The sequence below is a fragment of the Saimiri boliviensis genome, chromosome 19 (genome assembly GCF_048565385.1).
Source record: "Saimiri boliviensis isolate mSaiBol1 chromosome 19, mSaiBol1.pri, whole genome shotgun sequence".
NCBI classification, from domain to species: domain Eukaryota; kingdom Metazoa; phylum Chordata; class Mammalia; order Primates; family Cebidae; genus Saimiri; species Saimiri boliviensis.
This window is the reverse complement of record NC_133467.1, coordinates 46,443,087-46,461,659: the sequence shown is the minus strand read 5'-3', so window position 1 is coordinate 46,461,659 and position 18,573 is coordinate 46,443,087. Positions and strand designations below refer to the sequence as shown.

The following is an 18,573-nucleotide window of genomic DNA, read 5'->3' as shown; positions in this document are numbered from 1 at the left end:
TATCTGCTCCTAATGTGGAATGGCGGGACAGGCACAGAATAACAATTACAGTGATTCTAGTTCAAAAAGAAGGAACATGGAAGGGAGAAAAAAGTCACCAATCCAAAATAGTTTGGAAATGGAGCTGGGCAAAATCCAGCAGGAGGTACTTAAGTAGGATCCACAGCCTGAGACTGACCCTCCATCCTGTGGGACTTTGCTTCTGGGATCTTTGCTCTGCATTTCTTGAAACCATTATTGTCTATCTTATTTCCCCCTACTCCTTTGGTTCTTCCCCTTTCTCCTCATGGCATCATCCTCTGCTTAATCCTTGGTCCATCGCCCCCAGCAGAATTGGTCAGATAGTGCCCGTGTCACGGTCCTGACTGTCTCCACGAGGGGCTGTCCTTGTGAGCCCGTGCTCCTCTGAGATCGTCTTCACTGTCCTGACCTCTCTCAGTCATGATTGCTTTCAGCTGCCCTGGCTGGCTTAGGAGAAAACCTAAGACTATGGAGACCCAGAGCCATTCTCTGCCCTCTCTATCTCCAGGAGAGGAAGAAAATAACAGGGATCTTCATGGAGAAATGACCCACGTGAGGGCCTGGACTCTCCAGCAGTTACAGCAGAGGAAACTCCCTGAGGAAGCATGGAGTAGCTGAACGCCCAGACTGGGAAAGCAGGGTTGTGTTAACCACTGTTTAATCCTCACATGCTCCCTGCCCCAAACTGCTAGCCAGTGAATGACAACGGACTGGGAGTAAGTAATAGGCCTATAGAACCATGATAAAGAATTGTCCAAGGAAAGACCCTTTTACTCTTTTTGCAAGGTGAAATTGCTGTATTTGATCTAAAGTTTTCTGAAAGGCAGCAGCGAGTTTCTGGAGGATGAGTTACCTGCTTTGCACAGGGAGGGTGAGGCCAAGGCTTTCGTGGTATATCTGCTGCCACTGGGTGATGAGGGAGCCTGGGAGAGTCTTAGTCTTTCTGGACTTGAGTTTTCTCATCAGTAAAGTAGGTGCTAATTGTACCTCTCTGAGGTCCCTTCCTGCTTAGTTTTCTCTGAGTCCTTGAGGGACTGAGATGGTCTTTAACACTGCCTGGACCTCTAACCTGCCTCTGACCTCTCTGGGTCTGACTCCTGACTCTGGCCCCTGTGTTTCTCCTTCAGAGCCTGAGCTGAGTTCACACCTGGGAAGCTGAGAACTGAGGGAACAGATGGAAGAAAGTCAGCAGGTTTTGGTAAAGAGAAGAACCTGTAAAGGACAAGTCAGCGCTAGAACAGGTGAGAAACAAAGCAGGGGAGATTAAGGACAAACTGGGCCAGAAGCCTCAGGGGAATGGGCAATGGGCCTGTGATCATTCAGCCAGTCGAGGGGCAGCGCAAGCTGAGCAGCGGGGACTGGGCAAGACACTTAATCCACAGGAGTCTCCTGACCCTGGTGAGGAAGAGCCAAAGGGGGGATCAGAGCTGGTTTATAGTGAGAGGCAGCACCAACTCCAAGAGGGGGAGGATTTGACCCTGAGCCCCACCTCAGACCTAGGAGCCTCCACCTCGGGGCTGCCATAGCAGTGGATGCTGTTCAGGTCAGTGTGGGTTAGAGAAGAACCATGCTTGGAGAAGGGTTGGAGATGTCTGTTCTTACATTAAACAGCTCTGCCCTAGGTCAGGTGCCAGAGTAAGTGTTTCTTGCCAGTATATGAAGCAGTGATACTTACACTATTCCTCTGCACTTTCAGTTGAGGAAGGTCTCTATATGATATGAGTATTTACTGGGTGTACTTGGGGTTCAAATAGTAGTGTTTCCCCAAGCAACTCAAGCTCATGAGAGAAAGAACACAATGACATGATTTCAAGAAAATATAGTAGTTCTCTGAAAGTGGGGTGTCATGGCAGCCCAGAGGATGGGAGTGTAGGTGAAGACATTGCTCCTAATGATAAGGGGAACCATAAGAGGAATTCTTCAGAGTAGTCCCGTTTTTCTTCCAGTGTCCCACAGAAGATCCTGGGATGTGACTGGTGTAGAGCAGGGGTCTACAGGTGTAGGAAGGGGGCTTGCTGCATCTTGGGAGAAATTATAGCATTCCTGGTAGGACATTTTGGAGAGGATTGTTGGTGATTGGATTGGATATCTATAGTCAGTTTTATCCTATCTTCAGTGAACACTGCTGAGACCTTCCTTAGTGCCAGACCCTAAGCTGGGAATCATGAACACAGAGATGAGTAGATATGATCTCAGCTTTCACAGAACTCTCAGTCTGGTGAATAGCGAGTTATGAGAAATGTAGTGATGGTGGCTTCATTAGAGCAAGTGGCTCATGCTGCATGGAGATGACCTCAGTGGATGACCGGGTCCCCCTTCTGGTTGTTAATCAACAGCTGGCTGACTTGCTCTGGGACAGTGACCCTGGATTTCTGCCAGGTGTCAGCATCTTAGGTACAAGCAACACCTCAGTTTTCTGTTGGGTCAAAACAGTTATCACTGCCAAGGTGATCAGAGGACACTAGTGACATCAGTAGCTCCTGATGAGGTCCTGGCCAGCTAGGGAAATAAAGATGTAAGTTTAACAACAATTCTAAATTTGTTCTTAACATCATGAGCAGAGAGTATCTGTCTTCTAAGTTAAATACTTTTTAGACTTCAAGATTCACCCACGTCCAAAATAAAATCTATGTCAGCCATATTACTGCCCTGAGTGATTTTTCCCTGTCCTTACCAGAAGCCTGCACTATCTGGAGCACTGAGGCTGTCTCAAGCCAGCTGATCTGCTCTCTGGATTCCAGGGACACCCGCAGAGCCAGAGGTTGAAGGCACAGGCATTGCTATCTCTGACCGTTCTGACTCCAGGTTGATCCACCCCAATGCCCATTATTAACCACACAGTAACAGGATGCCACCAACATTTTGATTTGAGGCTGTCATGTCAGAATTTTAATAAAATTTAATAGATATTATTTTTTAGAGTACTTTTAGGTTTACAGATAAATTGAGCTGATAGCACAGGGAATTCCCCTATTCTCTCTTGTCCTCTGGAACACAATTTCCTCTATCATTAGTATCTTGCATTAGTGTGATAGATGTTTACAATTGATCAATCAATATTGGTATGTTATTATTAACTAAACTCCATAGTTTACGTTAGGGTTCATTCTTTGAGTTTTATAGTTCTGTGGGTTTTCACAATTACCTAGTGTCATGAATCCTCAGTACAGTATCACACAGAAGAGTTTCACTACTGAAAACCTCCTTGTGTTCAAACAATTCATCCCTCCTCCACGTTTGGCAATCACTGATCATTTCACTATCTCTACCATTTTGACTCTCCTGGAATGTCCTAGTGTTGGAATCATACAGTGTGTAGAGTTTTTAGACTCGTTTCTTCCTAGCATTATGTATTTAAAGTTCCTCCATGTCTTTTCATGGCCTGATAGCTCATTTCTTTTTATAACGGAATCATATTCTGTTGCACAGATATACCACAGTTTGTTTAGCCATTAACTTAGTAAAGGACATTTTGGTTATTTCCAGTTTTTGACAAGTATGAGAAAACTGTTGTAAATACCTGGATGCAAGTTTTTGAGTGAACATGTTTTCACATTACTGTGGTAAATACCTAAAACTGCTATTTGCAGGATTATGTGGCAAGGCTATTTTTAGCTTTGCAAAAAACAAAAACAAAAACAAAACAAAACAAAACAAAAACACCTGCCAAACTGTTTTCCAAAGTGACTAGCATTTTGCATTTCCACTAGCAGTGAATGAGAGTTCCCGCTGCTCTGCAACTTTGGCAGCCTTTGGTATTGTCACTTGTTTGGATTTGAGCCTTTCTATTAGGTATATATTATAGTGTAGTGGCATCTCTTTGGTTTAATATGCAATTTCCTAGTGACACATGATTTTGAGCATCTTTTTCATATGCTTATTTGCCATCCGTATGTCTTTTCTGGTGGAGTATCCAGATCTTCTGCCCATTTTTAAATTGGGTTGTTTGCTTTATTATTATTGAGTTTTAAGAGTCCTTTATGTATTTTGGACACCAGTCTTTCATCAGAGCTGTATTTTGCCAATATTTTTTCCCAGTTTATCACTTGCTTATTCATTTTCTTAACAATGCCTTTCCCAGAGCAGAAGTTTTTAATTTTAATGAAGTCCAACTGATCAATTTTTTCTTTCCTGGGTTGTGCTTTTGACATTGTATCTGAGAAGTCATCGCTATGCCCAAGGTCACCTAGATGTTCCCCTATGTTATCCTCTAGGAGTCTTACAGTTTTGTACCTTGCATTGAAGTGTAAGATCCATTTTGTGAAAGGTGTAAAATCTGTGTCTAGATTTATTTATTTTTTACATGTGGATATCTAGTCATTCTAGCACCATTTGTTGAAAAGACTATCCTTTGCCTGTTAAATTGCCTTCGTGCCTTTCTCAAAGGTTAGTCTATTTCCGAGCTCTGTATTCTTTTCTAGTGACCTATTTGTCTGCTTTTTTTCTTTCTTCACCAATTTCCACACTGTTTGGTTACTGTAGCTTTATAATTAGTGCTGAAGTCGGCAGTGTCAGTTCTGTGGGCATTTTTCTTCTGATCTTTACTATGAGAACCTGGTTGGGCTCCAGGTGATAAAACTTAGAAAAATGTGAGATCCCCACTAAATCTGGGCCCCAAGGAGTTTTGAATGCTCAAGGCAGGCCACCCTCAGCTTCTAGTAATCTGTCAGTACCATTTAAGTGCTGGCTTCAGCAACTTCTGTTCCTTGTATTTGCCTGTCTGTCTTGTTTTCAGCATGGCAATTTGCCCTGTGACCTCTCTTCTAGACCCGCTAATAAGATTTGATAATTTTCAGTTTGTTCAGCTTTTTTCTTGTTGTAAGGACAAGTGGTGACCTCCTGGCTCCTTGCAGGTTGGAGTAGAAACCAGAAATTTTATTGAACAAGTTACTTGTAATGAAAGTCAGTAATCACAAATGTAGAATTGAATAATTTCCGTAGATATGTAGAATTTTGTAGCCATCACCTCAGTCCCCTCTTAGAATACAGACTACCTTTCTTCCCTCCCCAGATTCCCCAGAGGTTCTTTGCAGTCATTTTCCAATCCCTGGTCACCATGACAGAGCCTGAACAAAATTAAAATTTGGGAAACAGACAACATTACATTTCAGCTTTTATTAGATTGGGATTTTATGTAATGGACCATTGTCTTAATCTTGTGTCAACTAGAGGAAAGATTTTATTCTTAAGGACTTTCTTTATGGGAACTTAGTAGTTAGTCCCATTTGTTGCTCTCCTTGAATTGGTTCGTCTATGCTGGTAGCAGATAGTTGCAATCAAACCTTGTCCAGTGGGCACAAGTGAAAGCGCTAAAAAAAAAATCCTTCTATTAGAAATGTAGATGATGAATTTGCAGATAATGTTATGCAGAGTTACATTTGTTTGTTTTTGAGCCGGAGTTTCACTCTTGTTGTGCTGGCTGGAGTGCAATGGCATGATCTCAGCTCACTGCAGCCTCTGCCTCCTGGGTTCAAGCAATGCTCCTGCCTCAGCCTCCTGAGTACCTGGGATTACAGGCATGCAGCACCATGCCAAGCTAATTTTCTATTTTTAGTGGAGACAGGGTTTCTCCATGTCGGTAAGGCTGGTCTTGAACTCCCAACCTCAGGTGATCTGCCCTCCTCAGCCTCCCAAAGTGTTGGGATTGGAGGCATGAGCCTTCATGCTGGAGTGCTATGTGCAATCTCAGCTAACTGCAACTTCTACCTCTAGGGTGCGAGTGATTCTTGTGCCTCAGCCTTTCGAGTTGGCTGGGATTACAGGCATGCAGCACCACGCCCGGCTAATTTTGTATTTTTAGTAGACAAAGAGTTTCTCCATGTTGGTCAGGCTGCTCTCCAACTACAAACCTCAGGTGATCCACGCACCTTAGCCTTCCAAAATACTGGAATTACATGCATGAGCCACCACACCTGGCTGGGAGTTAAATATTTTACCATCTTTTTTTTCTTTCAGAATTTGGATTGGTAACATGGAAAAGACACTTCTCACCTGCCTGAAATGCCCTTCGTTATCTTCTTCTAGTTGCAAGGGCTCTGCAACAGCCCTTACAGTGCTCCCACAAAGGTAAGTATAACATTTTAATGTAGTCCCTTGCTTTTTTTTCTTCTTTTTTGTTCCTATAGGGATTAGCATACATGTATGTGAAAATATAAAAAGAGTACAGATAGGCACCTGTAACTAGTTTTCTGTTGCTACCTATTAACGCATTATAACAAGTTAGTGGTTTGAAACTACAGAAATCAGGAAAGATTGGGTTCTCTGATCAGGGTCTTAGGAGGCTGAAATCCAGTTATGGGCTGCCTGTGTTTTTCATCTAGAGATCAGGCTACTCTTCCAAGTTTACTACAGATGTATCGGCAGAATTCCTTTTCTTGTGGGTGGAGGACTGAGATCCCTTTTTCAGTGCTCCTGGCTCTCAGCCAGGAGACACCCTGACTCCAGAGGCCACCTGCATTCTTTCTCACTTTTCCCATCTTCCAACCAACAACAGCCCATGGAATTCTTCTGCAGCTCCTATCCTCTCTCTGACTTTTTCTTTTCCTACCCACTAGAGAAATCTCTGACACTGAGGGAGTGATGTGATTAGATCTGGTGCACTCAGGAAAGCACAGCCTTTGTATTAGTCTGTTCTTGCAGTGTATAATTAATGACCTGGGTGATTTGTAAAGAAAGAAGTTTAATCAGATCATGGTTCTGTGGGCTGTGCAGGCTTCTGCTTCTGGGGAGGCCTCAGGAAACTTACAGTCATGGTGGAAGTAGAAGCAGGCACGATCTTCACATGGCCAATGGGAGAGAGAGAGAGAGAGGAGCGGGGGGAAGTGCTACATACTTTTAAGCAACTAGATCTCATGGAAACTCTCATGAGATGGCACTTGGGGGATGGTGCTGAGCCATTAGAAACCTTCCCCATGATCCAATAACCTCCTGCCAGGTCCCGCCTCTAACACTCAGGATTATAATTCAACATGAGATTTCGGTGGGGACACAGAGCCAAACCATATCACTCTTTAAAGTCATATGACTGCCATGTAACAATGTAATCACAGGAATGTCTTATCAGCTTACCAGGTTCCAGAGATAAGGGTACAGCATGTTTGGAGACCATTTTAGAAATTCTACCTATCACAGTTTAACTTCTATTCCCCAGACATTCACATCCCTCACAGATGCAAAGTACATTCACCCTTTCACCTAAGGTTTCCAAGTTTCGTGTCATGAATGCATTAGTTCAAAGTGAAAAATGTCATGTAGCTCTAATCTGATCAAAAGTTTAAAATCTCATTTAAATCATCTACACCAAGTGTGAATGAGGCTTCTGAGGGTGTCCATTAAGTACGGATTCTTTTTTGTTTTTGTTTTTGAAAGTGAGTCTTGGTCTGTGACCCATGCTGGAGTGCAGGGGTGTGATCTTGGCTTACTGCAACTTCTGCCTCCTGGGTTCAAGCGATTCTCCTGCCTCGGCCTCTTGAGTAGCGGAGATTACAGGCATGCACCACTGGATTCAGCTAATTGTTTTGTATTTTTAGTAGAGAAGGGGTTTTGCCCTGTTAACCAGGCTAGTCTGAAACTCCTGACCTCAGGGGATCCATCCCCCTAGGCCTCTCAAAGTACTAGGATTACAGGCATGAGCCACCGTGCCTGGCCCAAATACAGATCCTTGATATAATTCCCTTACCTCTGTTGACCTGTGAAACTGAACAAACAGCTTATCTGTCCTCAATGTGCACTGGTGGGACAGTCACAGAGAAACGACGCTAGTGATTCTTGTTCAAAAAGAGGGAAAGTGGAGGGAACCAAGTCACTGATCCAAAACCATTTTGAAATGGGGCTGAGCAAAGTCCAGCAGGAATTTCTTGATTGGGCTCCTCAGCCTGGAACTAACCCTCTGTGACAGGGGGCTTTGTCTCTGGGCTCTGCATATTTTTCTATCGTTATTGAAAACATTTTATTTTTCTTCTTCCCCCACTCTTTTGGTTCTTCCCCTTTCTCCTCATGGCGGCATCCTCCACTTAATCCTTGTTGCATCATCCCAGCAGAATTGGTCAGATATTGCTGGTGTCATGGTCCTGACCATCTCCACGAGGGGCTGTCCTTGTGAGCCCGTGCTCCTCTTCACTGTCCTGACCTCTCGCAGTCATGATTCCTTTCAGCTGCCCTGGCTGGCTTAGGAGAAAACCTAAGACTGTGGAGACCCAGAACCAATCTCTGCCCTCTCTATCTCCAGGAGAGGAAGAAAATAACAGGGATCTTCATGGAGAAATGACTCACATGAGGGCCTGGACTCTCCAGCAGTTAGAGCAGAAGAAAGTTTTTGAAGAAGAATGGAGGAGCTGAGAGCCCAGGCCGGGAAAGCAGGGTTGTGTGAAACGCTATTCAAACCTACGTGCTCCCTGCCCCAATCTAGCAGCTAGTGAATGACAGCTGACCGAGTGTAAACACCAGGACTATAGAACTGTGATAAAGGGTTTGTCCAAAGAAAGGGGCTTTTACTCTTTTTGTTATCACAGTGGACATTGCTGTTTTTCATCTAAAGTTTCTGAAAAGCAGCAGTGAGCTTCTGGAGGGTGAGTTACCTGCTCTGCACAGGGAGGCTTAGGCCAAGGCTTGTGTGGGATCTGCTGCCACCAAGTGGTGAGGGAGGGAGCCTGGGAGAGTCTCAGTCTTTCTGGGCTTCAGGTTCCTCATCAGCAAGGTAGGGGCTTTTTGTACCTCTCCGAGGTCACTTCCTGCTCTGTTTTCTCTGCATCTCTGAGGAATTGAGATGGTTTTCAATACTGCCTGGGACCTTCAGCTGAGACCTGACTCTGTGTGTCTCCTGCAGAAGGCTGAGCTGAGTCTACACACTGGAATCCCAGAGATCAGGGAACAGGTGGAATAAAGAAACTCAGCAGGTTTAGGGGATGAGAATAATCCCCAAAGGACAAGCCATTGGTAGATGAAAACCAAAGAATGGGAGAATAAGGGAAAACTGGGACAGAAGCCTGAAGGGAAATGGGCACTGCCTGTGATCATTTAAATTCTCAAGGAGCAGCATGAGCTGAGCAGTGGGGACTGGGAAACTTACTCCACGGGAATCTCCTGCCTCTGGCCAGAGAGGCATAGGGTAGATCAGAGCTGGTTTATAGTGAGGGGCAGCTTCAACTCCAGGAGCGGGAGGATGTGACCGTGAGCCCCCACCCCAGACCCAGGAGCCTCGACCTCGGGGCTGCCGTAGCAGTGGATGCTCTTCAGGTCAGTGTGGGTTAGAGGGAATAACCGTGCTTGGAGAAAGGTTGGAGATGTTCATTCTTAATCAAACAGCTCTGTCCTGGGTCAGGTGCCAGAGTAAGTGTCCCTTGCTTGTATATGAAACAGTGATACTTATACTATTCTTCTGCATCTTCAGTTGAGGGAAGTTTCCCATAAATATTTATTATTTACTTTTCTTTATATTGGCTAAGCACTTGTGATTCAGGTATTTAATGTCTCTAAAAAAACACAAGCCAGTGAGTGGAAGAACACACACAGATCATTTCAACAAGATACGGTAGTTCTACCCAACTGACGTGTTGTGGCAGCCTGGAAGATGGGAGGGTATGTCAGAGGACATTGCTCCTAATGACAGGGGGAGGTGTAAGAGAACATTTTCAGATTGGCTGGGTGCAGTGGCTCACGCCTATAATCTGAGCACTTTGTGAGGCCGAGGTGGGTGGATCACAAGATCAAGAGATTGAGACTATCCTGGTCAACATGAAATGGTAGACCATTTCTACTGAAAATACAAAAAAATTAGCTGGGTATTGTGGTGTGCGCCTGTAGTCCCAGCTACTCGGGAGGCTGAGGCAGGAGAATTGCTTGAACCCAGGAGGCAGAGGTTGCAGTGAGCTGAGATCATGCCATTGCACTCCAGCCTGGGTAACTAGAGCGACACTCCACCTACAAAAACAAAAAAAAAAATTCAGAACAGGCTTGTCTTCCTTCAAGCTCCCACAGGAGAGGATCCTGGGGCCACGATGGTGTAGGGCAGGCGCCTCTTTAGGGAAGGGGATTTGCAGCATTCTGAGAGAAAGAGCATCCTTACAAGACATAGGGGGCAGAAATGTAGGTGAAAGAGTCGGAGGTTTCTGATCAATTTTATTCAGTCATGGATGAACACTGCTGAGAGGCCTCTCTGTGCTGGGCCCTTAGCTAAGAACCATGATCACAGAGGTGAGTAAAATAGGATCCCAGCTTTCACACAATTCTCAGTCTAGTGACTGGTGATTGATGAGAAGTGTAGTGATGGTGGGTTCATCGGAACCAGTGGCTGATGCCGCATGGGATGACCTCAGTGGATGGCCTGGGCCAGTGACCCTGAACTTCAGCCATATTTCAGCATCTCGAGGTGCAGTACACCAATACCTCTGCTGCATGTTGAGTCAAAGCAGTTAACACAGCCAAGGTATTCAGCCAAGGTATCACACTGGTGATATCAGTAGCTATTGACTGTTTCCAGCTGGGGAAACAAAGAAGTAAATTTAGTAAGTCTTCTAAATTTGTCCTTGCCATAATGATAAATAACTTTATCTTGATAATGAATTATATACTGGCAAATTAATTATAATTTGCCATAATGAGAAATAACTTTATGCTGAGTACTGCCGACACACAAGCCCTTGAGGACACATGCCTGAGGATTCTGATGAAGATAATGATGTCCAAATATGTACACATTTGGACCTACAGTTCAGCTTTGAAACAGTGGAAGACCCAGTTTCAAATTCAAGGTTGCTTTGAGTAGAATCTCACTTTACCTCTCTTTGCATGGCAATGGGGCCAATCTTCCCTAAGCTGTACCTTACAAGAAAAGTAATACTGGTAAGATTTCAGAGTTCAGCAGACAGCGGTAAGTATTTTAGTGCCAATGATTGAGATCTACTCTAACAGTGTCCAATATTATTAAATTCTTATCTTCAGATAATTTAAAATAAAATATTTAGCACTAAACTTTAGCCTCGATGACAAAATAATTTAATCAAATTTTTATTGTTCCACAGCATCCTGAATATATCCCATATTTATTTAAAACTCTGTAAGTATGCCACTGGTCAGAAAAATGTTTTCTCACATATGTATTTATATTATTGAATACTGTTTTGTAGTTCATGAGAGGTATTTGGGGAATAATAAAGAGCCACACACTGTTAATCTACTTAGCTCAATTAAATACATTGCTCCACAGAGGAACATATGTCTAAATCAATCACATTCATAGTCAAACCATTTTATATATTTGTTACCTACTATTTTAAGTAGTATTAAAAGTGTCACTAACTAGATAATATCTTATGTCTTTTGTAATTATGAGCTGCTTAAGAACATGAACACATATTTACTTATTTGCACATTTTATATTGCCTCTCATACTGCTTGTTGTTTATAAAAAAATCTGCTGCAATTAAAAAGTTAATAAAAACAATAAAATAAAAATGGTTTAAATTCAAAAGACAATCATAAGTTCTATCTGACATAATAAAAAGGAGGCCAGGTGCAGTGGCTCATGCCTATAATCCCACCACTTTGGGAGGCTGAGGCGGGTGGATCACGAGGTCAAGAGATCAAGATCATCCTGGTCAACATGGTAAAAACCCATCTCTACTAAAAATACAAAAATTAGCTGGGCATGGTGGCACAGCCTGTAGTCCCAGCTACTCGGGAGGCTGAGGCAGGAGAATTACTTAAACCCAGGAGGCAGAGGTTTCAGTGAGTCGAGGTCATGCCATTGCACTCTAGCCTGGGTAACAAGAGTGAAACTCTGTCTCAAAAAAACAAAATTATAATAATAATAATAATTATAATAATGAGAAGTTATCTAAACAGTATATGTAACAAAAGCATTTTTGTTGTTGTTATTGTTGTTGTTGTTGTTTTGCTACATAAGTAAGAAAACTTCCCAAGACACACAAAGTGGATTTGAACAAATTGAAAATAAATGCTATATCCTTGGATAGGAAGACTCCAAAAAATAATGTTGCTCTTGTTCAAGTCGACTGACAAATTTATAATTTATTCACTATGCTCCCTGGAAAATAATTAATACATCCCAACCATTGCCACAGGACTTGCAGTGCTTCACTGAGGGAGAAGACTTCCACGCCAACTGAGCTGAACCTGGCCACCTTTGGCAACCGGCTTTGGCCAAAAAAAGTAAGAAAAATTGATTTGTACCATTTTGCAGAGAAACTTGAAGAGTTTCATTGTGGTTTGGCCATGCTTTTCTCCAACATCTGCTTCAAAACTGAGATGGAAACTTTATCCCACATTGTGGTTTCAGAATGAATGTCAAAGCTAATATAGATGTTAAGATGAGATTAGTAGATCATCTGTTACTACAGAAGAAAGCGCTGATAGTTGGGAAATTGTTGCATGGAGGTTCATTGTAATCTCTACTTCATATGTGCATTTGGAAAATTTTAAAAGAACATGTTTGCAAAACGCTAAAAATGAACCACTATGACATGTTGTCATTAGAAAGATATCAATGATTTAATCTAAAATATTATTCTAGCCCTAAAAAGTCCTTCATTTAAATTGAGAAAAACATTTGATTATCAAATCAAACTTGAACCTATTTTTGTATAATGTATATGTCTATGTGCAAATTAATAATTTAATAGAAAATATTACATATGCATATTTTAAACACTAAATATAGCTCAGGCCACGCAAAGAGAATGTCTCATTTATTCTTTAAAATTCTGTCTGTTATATATGGTTTTCTCTAGTCTCTAAAACCTCAGATGTCTATATAGAGTAGGGTTTGATTTAAAAAAAAGTTATGTCCATCAATTTTTATTTGGCTACAAAAGCTTACTATATTTAGGAACAATCCAGAATTGCAAGTTGGTTTATTGAATATATTTTTCACTTTCTTCCCTCTACTTTTAATGTGGTGCATTATCCTGTAAATTACATTCAGATTATCATCTCCTTAAGTTTATAAAATGTTTTTCAAAATAAAAGTAAAAAAAATAACAATTGTAAAGTTTCTTTTTAAGATACAAACTTCATGAAACATTATGTTTTTTGATAAGCATGATATCAGCAACATATTTGGTTGAGAATGAAAGGCAAAGCTTTACAGAAACAGGAATATCTGAGTCAAAATTTTCCATAATTTGTTTTTATGTATTATATTTCACAAAATGCATGTAACTGGATTAGTTCTGCAATAGATTAAATTTGTTTTCTCACAAAATAGAACTTAAACAAAAGCAGGTGCTGTTTTCTGATGGAACACTATGAACCTATTTCCATAATGAGTTTTACAGACACATAAATCTTCAATTCACATTCTGCATTTTATAAAAGTTGCCTGCTACTAAAACCTTCAAGAAAACTACAAATTTTAAATTGGTTGTTAATTTGAGGGTCTTTGAACATTTAGACATAAAAAGATAACTTTAAATTCCATAGCATTTACAGACAAGAAGAGCATGCTATTTTAAAAAATTATTTAAACACTTTTCAAAGAAAATTGTTTCATTAACATTTTAATATTTATTTTAATATCATCAGATAATACCTCAACACCTTACCATGAAATTTAATTATATGAGTTAAATAAAATACAATTTGACATTTAATGCTCACATTGAACTTATATCTGTTCACATAGAGAACTATACACCTTATGTATTATATTGCAAAAACATTAACAATGGAAACATATTCATGTTGCTTAAAATAGTCATGTATACGCTAACCTGAATTTTTATTAATGCATCAAATGAAATAAAATAGTCTCAAGTACAATTTAATATATATCTTTAGTTTTACATTTTATGTATCACAGAATGGTGCAGTAAAGTATGAAAAATATATTGAGCTGCTATCTAGGAGACTAGAATAATTAAATAGTCCTGTGTCCTAAATAATCAAACTACTCTGAAAGCATATTTGTTTTTTATTAGTGTCACATTTCTGTGTAATATTTAAATTTCCTTGAAAGCCAAAGTAAATAATTTAAAGCATATCCTAATTATAAACATAAAATTGAACAATGTCAAGGTATAATTTAAAAATTTAGAACAGATTTTAAATAACAGTTGTAGATATTAACAGAAATATGGAATCAGTTGCCTTTAATACTGGACTTTTAATTTTACATATTTTTTCTCGAGTTCAAAGTAGAAAATATGATGGAAGGGTCACAGGATCCTTAGGGTGTCACTTTTCCAGCTCAGAACCAGCCACCTTTCCATCTGTGGCTGGTAGCATCTTTGCTTGAGCTCTTTTCAGGTCACGGGGCTGGTTCCATCCACTAGGCCCAGCAGGCTGTGCTTGGCTCATGCTAGCAGCTCAGATTCTGTGCCTGCCAAGAGTGAGCAAGGCATAGAGCAGTGAGGTGTGTGTAAGCCAGTGTGGGTTCTGGCCACTGCTCACAGCCAGGTGTGCCAGCTGTGGCAGAGTGGGCAGCTCTAGGCCCTGGCACAGGTGCTGGCACCCAGTGAGGCTGTGGCTGGATCAGGTGTGTTAAAATTAGCTTCCACTGTGGGTGCCAGGCAGCTTGGAGACACCAGAAACTGCAGAGCCTCAAAGAGTGTCAGCCCTGGCTTGGGGAGCACCTAGATCTAGGCTTCCAAAAGGGCCACTGCTCTTCTCTCTTCGCTCCTTTTAGTGATGAGTAGGGGCCATGTTTCATCCCCGTTTGTGTTATAGCTCTTTCAGTCCCATCATTTGGCAGGTCCTGAGTTTTTGTTCAACGTCCAAGTAGAATGAGTGGAAAACTGGAAGGTGAGCATGACAGAGAGAAGCTTCACTGAGCAACAAAACAGCTCACCAGAGATCCAAAGTGAGTAGCTCTTTCTTGCAGCTGGTAGTGCCGATGTCTGTGTGAGTCTGGCTGAGTCTGGGGTTTTTATATGCTCAGAAGGGAGGAATTGAGTGCTGATTGATCAATAGGTGGCCGTGGATGAGCCAAAAAAAGCACCATAAGTTCTCACTTCAAGCCACAGACTCCACCTGGAACTGGTAACCCATCCCTGGCTTGAAGGTTGAGTTTCAACAGGGACCCACCCTTTGTGCCCAAGAACCTGTCTGCCTGCCACCATCTGCATTCAGTACAACTCAACCACTCTGTTTTCACAGAGGAGAACTTGCAACCCTGTGCCAAGCTGCCATTAGCCCCTTCCAGTCTCCCTCCTGTGCTCCTTGGCACCCCAAATCTGGAAGACACCAAGGCAGTGGTGGGGGATATTGTCAGTGCTGTCTTTAGTATGTGCACAACTGGCTGGGTTGCAACAGCACTCGGGCTTGACCACAGCTTTCCTCCAAAATTATTGCAGGTGCCAAGGGAAAGGCAGAGTCCAGGGAGTAAGAACAGAGACATCTGAGCCACTTGGCGCTTCCTGGTCCCCAAGAGTGCAGGGATCCTGAGTCTGGAGCTGCAGCTGGATAGCTGCAGCTGTGTCCCTGAGCCTAGCTCTTCTGCCTCACCAACTCAGCAGGGGGCAGGCTTCCCACCTGTTCCTGGCTCCCGCTGGCTCCATGGAGTGTGCAGCCCTGGCTGTGCCTCCCCCACTGCAGCTGGCACCCCCACAGAGGCTGCTCCAGATAGGCCACCACTGCCATCAGAGGCAATTCTTTTAAAAACTACATTTTATTTAATGAATGATATTAAACACAAATAGCTAATTTTAGAAATATTGTGTTTTCCATGTTATAGTTACCCAGTGACTATGGAAATTAAATATGTATTACAAACTGAAAGTGAGAAAATCAAGACATAAAATTTTGTTTGTTTAGCCCATTGAAAATAAAAGTCAGAATATGCTTCAGTAAGGCTACCTGTGAATTAAAAAAACATAATTATTACAACAATCTATTACAGTTATTCCTTAAGTGATTCCTAGAAGTGACAATAATTCATGCTCTTAAGCTAATGATTTCATTTTTTTTCTCACAGATTAAATATAAGCATATATATTTATAGCCAATTTAAAATATTTTTGACATGTGAAGTAGAGCATGGCATCAATGGTGATACCAATAAGAAATTAAAATATAGCATATTATATTAAAAGTTGCTGTTTATAAACATGTTGTATTATTGGTATGTCATTTGCACATTTTTTCTCAACAAGTCTTGCTATGACCATGAAGACAGAAAGCACTGGAGCTATAGCAAACAGAAAGATATTTAATATAGGAATTTAGAAACAGCTCTTATAAAACAGCTGTTTTATAGAAAATCTGAGGAAGAAAAAGCCAAGGAAATCTGCCAGTGACTTCTAGAAGATCAAAATTGTTTAGTTAACATGGGAAGTAGTCATTGATTTTCTCAGACTTCTGCAGCACTAGTGGGAGTATTTTGATAGACAATGTCCACAGTCACTAGCAAAACCTTATGTCTGTCATATGCATGTCCTGTCCCATGTGATTCTTTGCTGCACCCACGTGAACAGGAGTGATACTTGCTTCTGTTATCCCCTCCAATGCTTTTGTTAATGCCTTGTATTTGTGGAATACAATCTAAAATTCTGCTGGCAGGAATTATGAAGAAATAGATGTTCTGGGCTTCTAGTCTCTACGACACTGGGAAAAGAATACACAGAAAATTTATTATTGAGTGGCTAAAAGACAAAATGAAACAAACTCAAAATAGTTTTTAAGGTTTATACCTTTTAAAACAATTACATGGGACCTTAAAGATACTCTACCTAAGCAATACAATCTCCATTGCAGGGCATTAATCAACACACTTAACTAGGTAGTCTCTTCAAGGAAGCTCAACCATATCTGAAAAAGAAAGAATTGCAGTCCATATATATAATTGTTATTAGAGAACCTTTGTTTTTGTTCTTGAGAAAAATCTGAGAATTCTCTCTTCTGTGTTATTCTTGTCTCTTGTTTATAATTGTCTCTATTTTTATATGCATAGTGAGAGTTAGAGCTACAAATAAGTATATATACCTAAGATCTTTATGGATTTGTGCATTGTAGACATTTTGTGCAAATCAAATGATACAATATGTGGTTCTTTGTGTCTTGTTTCTGGCATTTCACATAATTTATCCAAGGCATTCATATTGTAAACAATGTGTTTTACTCACCTATTTAAACTAAGTTGGGGTAGAAGAATACAGTGCTGAATATCTCAGTTACTGAACTCATTAGAGCTCTTAGTTTTCTCTTGAAGTCTGATCTAGATAGGTAGATCCAAGTATCTGGCTGATTATGTCTCTAAATCCTAATCATTCATTACTTTTCAGAAAACCTCAAACAAAAGCATTTTAGGAAATTCCTCCCACCATCTGTAGACCAGACAGTTATTATTACACACTCTAAGAATATTATGCTAGCTCCTCATAATATCCAACAAATTCTCATTCAATTTGTAGATATTACTATGAAATTGTACATTCTAAAATGGTAAGGCCAGAATTGGTCTTATTTGCCACTATATTCTCACTTTCTAATGCAATTCTTAGAACATAATAAATACTACATGTGCAGCTAACAAATATATGAACAAATAAAAGATCTAATATAAAGAAATATTGCATTGAAGTTTCCAAGAACATAATGAATGAAAATTCTAAGTGACAAATGCCAACAAAATCAAGAAATAGATTGAATGCCAGATTCACAGTCTAAGAAAATATCATTATGTTTAGGTTTTAAATAATTACAACAAAATTTTATTTCATAGTGCTGATTTTGAAACTTTTCCTGGATCTTCAGTTTATTAAAAAAAGATAAAGTGATAGGGAAGGAGAAAATAAAACTTAAAATGAGGAGGCTACCATCACTTAAACTATCATATGTTCGATGGTTTGGCTCCTTTCTGTGAAATCCCATGTTGAAACTGATCTCCAGTTTGTCAGTGTGGAGAGGTAGGGCCTACTCCAAGGTGTTTGGGTCATGGGAATGCCTTCATGTTTTTGGGGTGAGATGGGGTTGTGAAGTTTAGCTTCAGCAGGAATGATTATGTTTCTGAGAGAGCAAGTTGTTTTAAAAAAAATCTGTCTTCCTGGTTTCTCTCTGTTGCTTTCTCTCTCACCACGTAATGTCTTTGAACCTGCCTGCTTCTTCTCCACTTCCTGGAATAAATGAACTCTATCAGAGTCCCTCACCAGGTCCATCTGCCCAATCTTAGACTTTCAGTAGCCAGGATTGTGGGCATTGACTTCTTTCTATTACAAAATACCTAACCTCAGGAATTCTGTTATAGAAACACAAAGTGTAATAAACCAATGTATATAGTAAATTACAAAGTAAAAGGCAGTATAAATTACTTATGGAATGGATAGTACAAAATCTATTTACATTTGAAAGAATAATCTAGTAGATAGAGAATGCAGATTTTTATTGTAAAATGAGATACCCATGTCTCAAAAGAGAGAGAGAGAGTTAGAAAGTAGTAAAATAATTTTCAGCATAGTTTGCAGAATAAAGGTGGACTGAAATATGAACACGTCTTCAAAAAAACGAATAAAATTTTGGAGCATATTCATAAAATAAATGTGGACTGAAATGTGAAGGCATTATAAAATCCATAATATTCTCAACCCCAGGAAATCAGGGTTC

At 40.7% G+C, this 18,573-nt stretch overlaps 1 long non-coding RNA gene across 7 annotated transcripts in view; it reads left to right on the top strand.

Annotated features, from left to right (window-relative positions):
* LOC141582124 (uncharacterized) overlaps window positions 1-18,573 on the top strand; it is a 41,734-nt gene that overhangs the window by 6,785 nt on the left and 16,376 nt on the right. For 2 of the 7 annotated variants that reach the window (XR_012514963.1, XR_012514961.1), the window contains exons 3-7: window positions 1,149-1,262; window positions 5,977-6,087; window positions 11,040-11,074; window positions 12,102-12,189; window positions 14,729-14,836. This is a non-coding gene — a long non-coding RNA (uncharacterized LOC141582124). Of the gene's footprint in view, window positions 1-454; window positions 738-1,148; window positions 1,263-5,976; window positions 6,088-11,039; window positions 11,075-12,101; window positions 14,637-14,728; window positions 15,866-18,573 lie in introns of those variants that run through there. The other 5 variants (XR_012514962.1, XR_012514959.1, XR_012514964.1 and 2 more) reach the window with 5 other exon arrangements.